We start from the raw sequence: 12,624 nt of genomic DNA on the forward strand, positions 1-12,624 counted from the left end.
CGTCCCACTCAGCCAATCAGTGCGCTGCCCCGCCGCAGGCACTGATTGGCTGAGCGGGACGTCCTGCCAAAAACCCCTGAAGCAAGCCTGAACGGGAGGCAGGTGATGTATGCTCCGGCTGCTAGGGAGGGGGCTTAACTTACCCGCAGCTGATTTTGCTGCGAATCCACAGTGATCCGGTGTGAGTGAAGGCCCCCTAAGGCTATGTTCACATTAGTGTCAAACAACGGCCACTGTTTTTCATGTTTCTGCGGCCGATACTGCAATATCGGCTGTAAGAACATTATTTAAATATATTGAATTGTGCGTGTAATTAAGCATTGATTCTCAGTCACACTATGGCCGCAATACTGGGGTGGAGGTTACTACAGATCAGCTCCTATTGAATTGACCAGGAGTACAACTGCAGTGTCCTGTATAGAGGCCATCAACACTGTGTGAACTGTCAATTATTTCTGGATGCTGTTTGGAAACAACGGCCAGAAGTAATTGACAGGTCAATTATTTCCACGGCTATATTAAACAACGACCGTTGTTCAATGCACTGTGTGAACAATAGCCGTTGTTTCAATTGATTTTAAGGCTGTTTATTTTTTTTCTATGACTAGAACGTCACTTTTAATTGGCAACAGTGGCCATTCTTTTCATAAAAATTCATATTGTGAACATAGCCTAAGGGTGTATTAAGACTTTGCAGCTTTGTGTCAGGAATTTCTGTGACTGAAAATCTGTTCCATCCATCTGAATACGGTTGTTTTTGCAGTAGATATGTGGGGCACATTTATCAAAATGGTTTGAATATTGTGCAGATATTAGCGTATGAATATGCCGGTCTTAAAGGGCAACTATCAGCAAGTATGACAAATCTAACCTGCTGATGGCTCCCTACTGGGGGCTGAGGATGAAGATATATCTGTTACCTTCATCCTTGGCACCGTCGTGTGAATGTAATAGTGTCTCTGTCAAGCCGTTTGAAGCACTTCCCCACTCCCAGAGCACTGATCCACCCCTAGAGGGCAAGCCCTTTCTGATGAATATCAATGGAGTGGGATGGCTGGGGGCGGGCTTGATCGGTGCTCTGGGAGCAATAGCCCCACCCCCAGTGCTCCTAACTGCTTTACCGGATACATGATTACATTAACGCCTGCACGGGACCGGTGCCGAGGATGAAGGTAACAGACATACCTCCATCCTTAGCTTTCAACTGTGTACAGGGTGCTATCAGAAGGTTATTTTTGTTTCTCTTTAATAAATGTCCCCTATGAAGTTTTGAAAGCCCAATTTAGATTAAGGGACAGTCATAGAATTTTCTGCAATAATCTGCTGCACATGAATATATATCCAGATACATTGTGGCTCATAGAGGGGAGACGCATGCCAGGGACCTCTTTGTGTGGCATCCATACGCTGTAATAGTCTCATAACGACAACTCCTTTTTACAGCATAGACACACAGAATACTGGCTGTATCAAGGTTTCATGTTCTCCCATTGTTTCTTCAAGGTGATCCAGTTTCACACGCCAAAAATACAGTGGTTAAACTGGTGAAATGGCTTCTAATAAAATTGGCCTTTTATGTGTCTATGAAGTGTGTAGAAGTTGATAGAGCTCATATTAGATCAGATCAAAAGGGGAATGAATCGCACAGCCGCTCGCTTCTCCCAGGTCTGGCTAGTGATCGATGGGGTCTATATAAGACCCCAACCCATCAAACCTTTTGACATCTCTGTGTGTGACTAACTCTTCAAATACATTCGTTATACAGTGCGATGGATAGTCATGGTTTCTTATATATAATTCAATGGCAGAACAGCATACATTCAGTGTGCCTGATGACCCTTAATATTCCTTATTGGACCAAGCACCAAAAATACAATAATACACTGGGCGCATTGTCTTTTTATTAAAGGAGAAGTCATCCATAAAAACATCTCGACAGAGACAGCTGGTGGTCAGAGACTGGAACATATCAACATATTCCAGCATTTCCCCCTTGCCTATCAGAAGAAGTAATTTTGAAGATTCAGCTGGCATTGATGTATTCTTATTCATAGAGAATCTGCTAGAATGCTTTACCCCGCCAAACCACTGACATCAGGTGACATGGTAGTAAGTATAAACATACTAGTAGCATGCCTGGAAAAAGGGAGTTTGATTCTATCACATGATTCATGCACATTGGGTCCCAAATGTCTGTTCGAAAGTGCAGCAGCAACCTACAGGTGCAAGGGCTTACCATATATACTCCCCCCGGCATATACACGATAAAAACCTGCTCTATAGATATTAAAAAATTAGGATCTTAGCAAACTGTTTGATCAAACGGAGTGTACCATGTCACCATGTTAAGTTGTCCTCAGAGACATGGTCCTACTCTAGCATTCTCACACTAGCAATGGGCTCTACTGGGCTAAATAAGCCTACACCTTGGCCGATAGGAGCCAAATCTCTATTTATAGCACTAAGGGTCCATTTCCACAGAAAGATTATCTGACAGATTATCTGCCAAAGATTTGAAGCCAAAGCCAGGAATGGATTTGAAAAGAGGAGAAATCCTAGGCTTTCATTTGTGACCTGTTGTCTGTTTATAGTCCGTTCCTGGCTTTGGCTTTAAATCTTTGGCAGATAATCTGTCAAATAATCTTTCTGTGTAAGTGGACCCTTACAAAACATGGATGGAGTGCAAGCCAACAGGAGGTAGCCACCCCCCACATACAACAGAAAAAAAGGAAAAATTGGCAGCACCTCTGTTCACACTGCAGGTTGCGTGCTGCTTGTGGCTTAAGTACAGACAAAAAATAAAAAACAAAGTGCAACCGCAACCCACAGGTGCAAGTGCTTACCGTACATACCCCCCGGCATACACACGCTAAAAACCTGCTCTATAGATATTAAAAAATTAGGATCTTAGCAAACCATTTGATCAAATAGAGTGTACCATGTCACCACGTTAAGGTGTCCTCAGAGACATGGTTCCTACTCTAGCATTTTCACACTAGCAATGGCCTCTCCTGGGCTAAATAAGCCTACAACTGGGCAGATAGGAGCCAAATCTCTATTTATAGCACTAAAAAAAGGTGTATTATTTTTGATTTACATCATTTTACATTGTATGGTAGCAGTAAGGGGCGGCCACTCTGCTGCCACCAATGTATCGGAAACTGCAGGGCAAGGATGGGCCTATGTCACCCCTTACTGTGCTGCCTTGCAACATAAATTGAAGTATAAATAATATATATGTGTGTGTATATATACAGTCATATGAAAAAGTTTGGGCACCCCTATTATTCTTAATTATTTTTAGTTATCAAAATGTGGGTTTTTGCAACAGCTATTTCAGTTTGATATATCTAATAACTGATGGACACAGTAATATGTTAGGATTGAAATGAGGTTTATTGTACTAACAGAAAATGTACAATATGCATTCAAACTAAATTTGACAGGTGCAAAAGTATGGGCACCCTTATCATTTTCTTGATTTAAATACTCCTAACTACTTTTTACTGACTTACTGAAGCACTAAATTGGTTTGTTAACCTCATTGAGCTTTGAACTTCATAGCCAGGTGTATCCAATCATGAGAACAGGTATTTAAGGTGGCCACTTGCACATTGCTCCTATTTGAATCTCCTCTGAACAGTCACATCATGGGCTCCTCAAAACAACTCTCAAAGGATCTGAAAACAAAGATTGTTCAACATAGTTGTTCAGGGGAAGGATACAAAAAGTTGTCTCAGAGATTTAACCTGTCAGTTTCCACTGTGAGGAACATAGTAAGGGAATGGAAGACCACAGGGACAGTTCTTGTTAAGCCTAGAAGTGGCAGGCCAAGAAAAATATCAGAAAGGCAGAGAAGAAGAATGGTGAGAACAGTCAAGGACAATCCACAGACTACCTCCAATCCACAGACCATCTCCAAAGATCTGCAGCATCATTTTGCTGCAGATGGTGTCACTGTGCATCAGTCAACAATACAGCGCACTTTGCACAAGGAGACGCTGTATGGGAGAGTGATGGGAAAGAAGCCGTTTCTGCAAGCACGCCACAAACAGAGTCGCCTGGGGGATGCAAAAGCACATTTGGACAAGCCAGTTTCATTTTGGAAGAAGGTCCTGTGGACTGATGAAACAAAGATTGAGTTGTTTGGTCATACAAAAAGGCCTTATGCAATGGGTCAAAAAAACACAACATTCTAAGAAAAACACTTGCTACCCACTGTAAAATTTGGTGGAGGTTCCATCATTCTTGAGAATAATGTTCAAGAATCAGTGACGAAGTTAAATTGACACTGTCACCCCCTTTTTGCATTCTGACATCTCTACACAGGTGTAAAGGGTAAATTTAGCGGTTTTCATACCTTATTTTATATCATACGTCATGGTGCTTGTTCAAGTAAAAAGTCATCTTTTATCAACTGCAGATTGTGTTAAGTGGGCAGGGCCTCGCGGCATTAGCGCCACTTAGCCCCGCCAACAGTGCCACAGTTGGCCCCGCCCCCTCCCTGGTCATTGGAACAGGCTGGCTGAAAGGTCTAGACCCCACCCCCTTTACGTTGGCAAACCAATGGGAGTCAATAGGGCCACATCACCGAGTATGTGTATATATGTGTGTAGGGGGGGGCATACAGTTTTTTTGCTATGGGGCCCCATGAATCCTAGCTACGCCTGCTGTGGGATCATTTGAAGTGGGCTGTCCATGCTCGGCGACCATCAAACTTAACTGAACTGGAATTGTTTTGTTAAGAGGAATGGTCAAAAATACCTTTATCCAGGATCCAGGAGCTCATTCAAACCTACAGGAAGCGACTAGAGGCTGTGATTTTTGCAAAAGCAGGATCTACTAAATATTAATGTCACTTTTCAGTTGACGTGCCCATACTTTTGCACCTGTCAAATTTTGTTTGAATGCATATTGCACATTTTCTGTTAGTACAGTAAACCTCATTTCAATCCTGAAATATTACTGTGTCCATCAGTTATTAGACATATCAAACTGAAATAGCTGTTGCAAAAAAAAACAAATTTTGATAACTAAAAATGATTACGATTAACAGGGGTGCCCAAACTTTTTCATATGACTGTGTATATGTATATATATATATAATTATTTTTTTAATGAAGTTACAATACAAAATAAAAAAAAAACATTGTTAAAATAAATATATTAGCAAAAAAAATAAAAAATGTTACTCTCTCCGGAGAACCCTTTTAATTGAACTCCTGTCAGCATTTAATTAGCATATGGCATGTGTTGGAATAATTCTTTTTCTTACTCTTTCTGCCAGTGTAAATAACTACTTGTATGCTTAAAGCTGCTGCCATGTCACCTGTCTACTAATGTTAGTGGCCTAGTGGGATAGAAAGTGTCGACCAACACCCTTTTAAAGGGAAATCTGAAGTGCTAATAAAACCTTTTAATGACATGTCTGCTTAGATATTTTTATTTTAACTGTGTGTTATGTATTGGATTGTCCTGCCAAATGACGAAAGATTATGAATCTGCCTTCTGATGAACAGATTGTCTGGCATTCGTAAGATATCCCTCCTGTATTCATCAGTCTATAAAGAACTTTAAGGTCTTAGCTATCACAGTTTTAAGATATGTTACCCTATATCCCTTTGACCCAACCCCAGACTGGTCAGCTTCTATCACTCTACACAAAGCAAGACTGGTCACCCTATATCCCATTGCCCCCACTTAAGACTGGTCACCCTGTATTCTCCTGCCCCCACCCCAGAAGGGTCACGCTGTATCCCTCTGCCCCAACCCCAGACTGGTCACTTTCTATCATCCTACCCAAGATCTAACTGGTTACCCTGTCTTCCACTGCCCCCACCTTAGACTGGTCACCCTGTATGTCTAGGCTCACACCAACACTGGTCACCCTGCAATCCTGTGTCCCCACCCCTGACTGGTTTAGCTGTGTCCACCTGCCCCCACCTGAGACTGGTCACCCTGTATCCCCCTAATGTCAGTGTTAACATATTAAGTGTCCATGGAAGATATAGGTCAATAAAAAACATATATCTACATGGCCCAGGTACATATTATCACACCTATGCAGGTCTAGACCAAGAGTCTAGCCTGATAGTTATCAGTAATTAATAAATATATTAATTACCTTCCTGCGATTCTTCCATTCCTGCTTCTGATGGGAATATTCATTTTCTTACATGTTCTTTCTTCTTGTTGTCCACCTACAGTAGAATCAAAAATCACAGGTGTGATAATATGTTCCTGGAATGGAGATATTAATATGTAGGTAATACTCTAATGACCTGGTCATATGACCCTGCTCCCTTGTGTCCCTACCCTTACCCAAGACTGGTCACCCTATATCCCCCTATCCGAAACCCAAACTGTTCATCCTCTATTCCCCCGCCCTCACCTTAGACCCTCTATCCCCTTGACCCTGCCCCAAACTGGTCACCCTGTATCCTCCTGCCCCCCACCCCACAGTGTTCATCGTATATCAGCCTTCCCCCTCCCTGACTGGTACCCTGTATCCCCCTGCCCCCACCTTATGCTGCGGTTACACGAAACGATTGTCGTGCGAATTTGCACGATAACGATCGAATTCGAACGATAGTCGTATGTGTAAACGCAGCGAACGATCAAACGACGAGCGAGAAATCGTTCATTTTGATCCTTTAACGTGTTCTTAAATCGTCGTTCGCAAAAAATTTGCAGATCGTTCCGTGTAAACATTCGTCGCGTGAAAGTCCGGCCGCCCGCAGCCCCGCCCACCGCCCGACCCCCCGCTCGCAGCCCGGTCCCCGCTCATCCGCAGCCCCCTACGCCGGCTCGATTGCCACCCCTGCCGTCGCCGCCCTGATTGCCACCCCCGCCGCTCCGATCGCCCCCGCCGCGAGCACACGTTACCTGCTCTGCGTAGCAGGTCTTCGAAATCCCCGGCTCCCCTCTTCAGCGAACTGATTGGCTGAAGAGGAGCTGTTTCAAATTCCCGACACCCCTCTTCAGCCAATCAGTGCTGCCGTGCATTGATTGGCTGAAGAGGGGAGCTGGGAATTTCAAACGGCTCCTTTTCAGCCAATCAGTGCTGCCGTGCATTGATTGGCTGAAGAAGGGAGCTGGGAATTTCAAACGGCTCCTCTTCAGCCAATCCGTGCTGAAGAGGAGCACTGATTGGCTGAAGAGGAGCAGTTTGAAATTCCTGTCTCCCCTCTTCAACCAATCAATGCGCTGAAGAGGGGAGCCGAGGATTTTGAAGACCTGCTACGCGGAGCAGGTAACGCATGTTTGTGGCCTGGACGGCGGGGACGATCGCAGCGGGGGGGGGGGGGGATTGGCGCGATCGGAGGGAGGGGGGCGATCGGAGTGGCAGCAGCGGCGGCAGGCGGGCGGGGGGCGATCGGAGCGGCGGGGGTGGCGATCGGGGCGGCGCAGGGGGCTGCGGTTGACCGTGGGGCCGGGCTGTGAGCGGGGGGCCGGGCTGTGGGCGCACGGTCTTAAAACGATCTTAAAACAATTTTTCCGTACGATATATTGTTTCTTCTAAATGCTGATCGTTATTTTAAAAAAAATTGTTACTCCGACATCGTTAATCGTACGATCAGGCCAATTATCGTTTCGTGTAAACGTAGCATTAGACAGGTAACCCTGTATGCTCCTGCCCCACCCTAGACTGACCACCCTATATCCCCTTACCTCCACCTAAAGGCCCTATTCCACCAACAGATCTGACAACAGATTATCTGCCAAAGATTTGAAGCCAAACCCAGAAACAGACTATAAACAGAGAACAGGTTATAAAGGAAAGACTGAGATTTCTCCTCTTTTCAAATCCACTCCTGGGTTTGGCTTCAAATCTTTGGCAGATAATCTGTCGTCAGATCTGTTGGTGGAATAGGGCCTTAAGACTGGTCACCCTGTAATCTCCTGCCCCCAACTCAAACTGGTCACCATGTATCCTCCTGCCCCATAACGTAGATTGGTCACCCTGTATCTCCATATCCCCACCCAGACTGGTCACCCTGTATTCTTCTGCCTACACCCCAGACAAGTAATCCTATATGCACCTGTAACCACACCAGACTGGTCATTCTGTATCCCCTGCCCTAACCCTAGACTGGTCACCCTATATCCCCTTGCCTTTACCCAAGACTGGTCAACCTCTATCCTCCTTCCCCCACCCAGGACAGTTCACTCTGCATCTCCCTGCCCCCACCCAAGACTGGACACCCCATATTCCTTTGACCCAAACCCAGACTGGTCAGCTTCTATCACTCTACCCAAGCCCAGACTGGTCACCCCATATCCCAATGCCCCCACTCTAGACTGGTCACCCTGTCTCCCATGGCCTACACCAAAGACCGGTCACTCTGCAATCCTGTGCCCCCACCCCCAGATTGGTCACCCTATATCCTCCTTCCCCCACCCAAGACTTGTGACTGTGTACCCCGTTAATGTCAATGCTGAAATATTAAGTGTTCATGGAGGATATAGGTCAATAAAAAAACATATATCTACATGGCCCAGGAACATATTATCACACCTATGCAGGTCTAGACCAAGAGTCTAGCCTGATAGTTATCAGTAATCACTAATTATATTAATTACCTCTCCTGTGATTCTTCCATTCCTGTATGTTTTTTCTTCTTGTCATCCATACAGTAGAAAAAAAAACACAGGTGTGATAATATGTTCCTAGAATGGAGATCTTAATATGTAGGTAATACTCTAAGGACACTGCTCATATGACCCTGCTCTCTTGTCCCCCTGCCCCCAACCCAAACTGGCCATCCTTTATTCCCCTGCCCTGACCTTCGACCTGTTATGCTCTATCCTTTTAATCCTACCCCAAACTGGTCACCCTATATCCTACTATCTCCCACCGCACAGTGGTCACCCTATATTGCCCTGCCGTCCCCCCTGACTGGTAACCCTGTATGGGATCCACCTGCCCCCGCCTTAGAAAGGTCACTCTGTATGCTTCTGCCTTCACTGTAGACTGGTCACCCTGAAACCCCCTGCCCCCACCCTAGATTGGTCACCCTTTATCTCCATGTCCTCACCCCAGACTGGTCACCCTTCATCCTCCTTCTCCACCTAGGACAGTTTACCCTGTATCCCCCTGCCCCACCCTATATTCCCTTACCTCCACCTAAGACTGGTCACCCTGTATTCTCCTGCCCCCACCCCAAAGGGTCACCCTGTATCCCAATGCCCCCACCACAGACTGGTCACTTTCTATCCCCCTACTCAAGCTCAGATTGGTCACCCTGTCTCCCACTGCCCCCACCTTCGATTGGTCACCCTGTATGCCTGGGCCCACACCCAGACTGGTCACCCTGTAATCCCCCTGCCCCCACCTGAGACTGGCCACCATGTATCCCCCTAATGTCAGTGTTAACATATTAAGTGTCCATGGAAGATATAGGTCAATAAAAAAAACATATATCTACATGGCCCAGGAAATATTATCATACCTATGCAGGTCTAGACCAAGAGTCTAGCCTGATAGTTATCAATAATGAATAATTATATTAAATACCTTCCTGCGATTCTTCCATTTCTGCTTCTGATGGGAATGTTCGTCTCCGTGCGTGCTTTTTCTTCTCGTCGTCCACCTACAGTAGAAATAAAATCATAGGTGTGATAATATGTTCCTAGAATGGAGATCTTAATATGTAGGTAATATTTTAAGGACACTGCTCATATGACCCTGCTCTCTTATGTCCCTACCCTTACCCAAGACTGGTCGCCCTATATCCCCCTGCCCCATCCCAGACTGGTCATTCTCTATTTCTATGACCCAACCCCAGACCGGTAAGCTTTAATGCCCCAACCAAAACCCAGACTGGTCACCCTGTATCCCAGTGCCCCCACCCCAGACTAGTCAGCCTATTTCGCCCTGCAAACAACCCAGACTGGCCATTCTGTATACCTTACATGCATTCTAGACTGGTCAACCTTTATACCCTTACCTACACCCATGACTGGTCACCCTGTGTCCTTCTGTCCCCACCCTGTACAATTCACCCTGTATCCACCTGCCCCCACCCATGACTGGTCACCCTGTGTCCTTCTGTCCCCACCCTGTACGATTCACCCTGTATCCCCCTGCCCCCACCCAGGACTGGTCACCCAATATCCCTTTGACGCAACCCCAGACTGGTCTGCTTCTATCCCCCTACCGAAGCCCAGACTTGTCACCTTGTATCCCAGTGCCCACACCCTAGACCCGTCACTGTGTCTCTTGGCCCACACCACAGACTGGTTTCCCTGTATCCCCCTGCCCCCATTCCAGATTGGCCACCCTGTATCCCCCTGCCCCCACCCAAAACTGGTCACCCTGTACGCCCCTTATGTCAATGTTAACATATTAAGTGTCCATGGAAGATATAGGTGAAGAAAAAAAAAATATCTACATGGCCCAAAAACATATCACCACACCTATGCCCCACCCCCCAACTAGTCAACCTATATCCCCCTGCAATCACCCAAGACTGGTCATTCTATATTCCCCTGCCCCAATTCTATACTTGTTTCCCTAAATTCCCTTGCCTTCACCCAAGACTGGTCACCCTGTATCCTCCTACCCCACACCTGTACGGTTCACCCTGTATCCCCCTGCCCGCACCAAAAACTGCTCACCCTATATTCCTTTGACCCAACCCCAGACTGGTCTGCTTCTATCCCCCTACCCCAGCCCAGACTGGTCACCCTGTGTCTCATGGCCCACACCACAGACTGGTCACCCTGTAATCCTGTGTCCCCACCCCCAGATTGGTTTCCCTGTATCCTACTGCTCCCACTCCAGACTGGTCACCCTATATCCCCCGGCCCCCACCTGAGACTGGTCACCATGTATCCCCCTAATGTCAGTGTTAACATATTAAAGGAGAAGTCCGGCGAAAATTATTTTTTTATATGTTATTACTGATGGAAAGTTATACAATTTTCTAATGTACATTAATTATGGGAAATGCTCCTAAACTGCTATTTCCCTTAATTTAGTGTACCAGGAAGTGTTAGAATTCTCTCAGAAGCAGTGACGTCACGACGAAAGGTGTAATTCCAATGGAGTGTCCAGCAGGGGGCGCACTATATATAGAAGTCAATGAGTACCATTGACTTCTATATATAGTGCGCCCCTGCTGGACACTCCATTGGAATTACAATGGATGTGTATGTAATGTAATATACAGTGTTTTTGATTGAATACATTTATGAAATACTTTGGGGAGCAAGTGTCCTTGCTCCCCAAAGTATTCCATAAATGTAAGCAATCAGTACATCGCAGTAAGCCCGCCGCTACCGCCACTGCCGCCGCTAGCGAACGCCCGCCGCTGTGGACTACTCTCAACTACTACTCTCCCCACCTGCTCATAGCATGTGCAGGTGATGGGAGAGTAGTAGCCGGGTTATATGGCTGAGATCGCCGCCGCGCAGGGGGAGCCGCTCATCACTGCAGCTATCATCCCCCTCCGCTCCCCCCTGCTACTGCTTCCTTACTCTATGTGATAGCTGACTTCCTGCCCGGCCGCCGCTCTCCGTTCACACGTGCCGGCGGCCGGGCAGGAAGTCAGCTGTCACATAGAGTAAGGAAGCAGCAGAAGGGGGGAACGGAGGGGGATGATAGCTGCAGTGATGAGCGGCTCCCCCTGCGCGGCATCGCGGCGTCGATCTCAGCCATATAACCCGGCTACTACTCTCCCATCACCTGCACATGCTATGAGCAGGTGGGGAGAGTAGTAGTTGAGAGTAGTCCACAGCGGCAGGCGTTCGGTAGCGGCGGCAGTGGCGGTAGCGGCGGGCTTACTGTGATGTACTAATTGCTTACATTTATGGAATACTTTGGGGAGCAAGGACAATTGCTCCCCAAAGTATTTCATAAATGTATTCAATCAAAAACACTGTATATTACATTACATACACATCCATTGTAATTCCAATGGAATGTCCAGCAGGGGCGCACTATATATATAAGTCAATGGTACTCATTGACTTCTATATATAGTGCGCCCCCTGCTGGACACTCCATCGGAATTACACCTTTCGTCGTGACGTCACTGCTTCTGAGAGAATTCTAACACTTCCTGGTACACTAAATTAAGGGAAATAGCAGTTTAGGAGCATTTCCCATAATTAATGTACATTAGAAAATTGTATAACTTTCCATCAGTAATAACATATAAAAAAATAATTTTCGCCGGACTTCTCCTTTAAGTGTCAATGGAAGATATAGGTCAATAAAAAAACATATATCTACATGGCCCAGGAACATATTATCACACCTATGCAGGTCTAGACCAAGAGTCTAGCCTGATAGTTATCAGTAATTAATAAATATATTAATTACCTTCCTGCGATTCTTCCATTCTTGCTTCTGATGGGAATGTTCGTCTCCGTGCGTGCTTTTTCTTCTCATCGTCCACCTAAAGTAGAAAAAGATTCACAGGTGTGATAATATGTTCCTAGAATGGAGATCTTAATATGTAGGTAATACTCTAAGGACACTGCTCATATGACCCTGCTCTCTTGTGTCCCTACCTTTACCCAAGACTGGTCACCATATCCCACTGCCCAATCTCAGACTGGTCATTCTCTATTTCCCTGCCCTCACCCTAGACCAGTCACCCTATGTCCCAGACTGGC

General features: G+C 46.0%; 1 long non-coding RNA gene across 1 annotated transcript; it reads right to left on the reverse strand.

Moving 5' to 3' along the window:
* Window positions 1-6,120: 6,120 nt before the first annotated feature.
* LOC138799620 (uncharacterized) lies at window positions 6,121-12,405 on the reverse strand. The gene is made up of 3 exons (XR_011364285.1): window positions 12,329-12,405; window positions 9,518-9,593; window positions 6,121-6,200 (listed from the first exon to the last, which is right to left on the reverse strand). It is a non-coding gene; the product is annotated as an uncharacterized lncRNA (long non-coding RNA).
* Between the last annotated feature and the right edge of the window lie 219 nt (window positions 12,406-12,624).

This window comes from Dendropsophus ebraccatus, chromosome 8 (assembly GCF_027789765.1).
Source record: "Dendropsophus ebraccatus isolate aDenEbr1 chromosome 8, aDenEbr1.pat, whole genome shotgun sequence".
Classification (NCBI taxonomy): domain Eukaryota; kingdom Metazoa; phylum Chordata; class Amphibia; order Anura; family Hylidae; genus Dendropsophus; species Dendropsophus ebraccatus.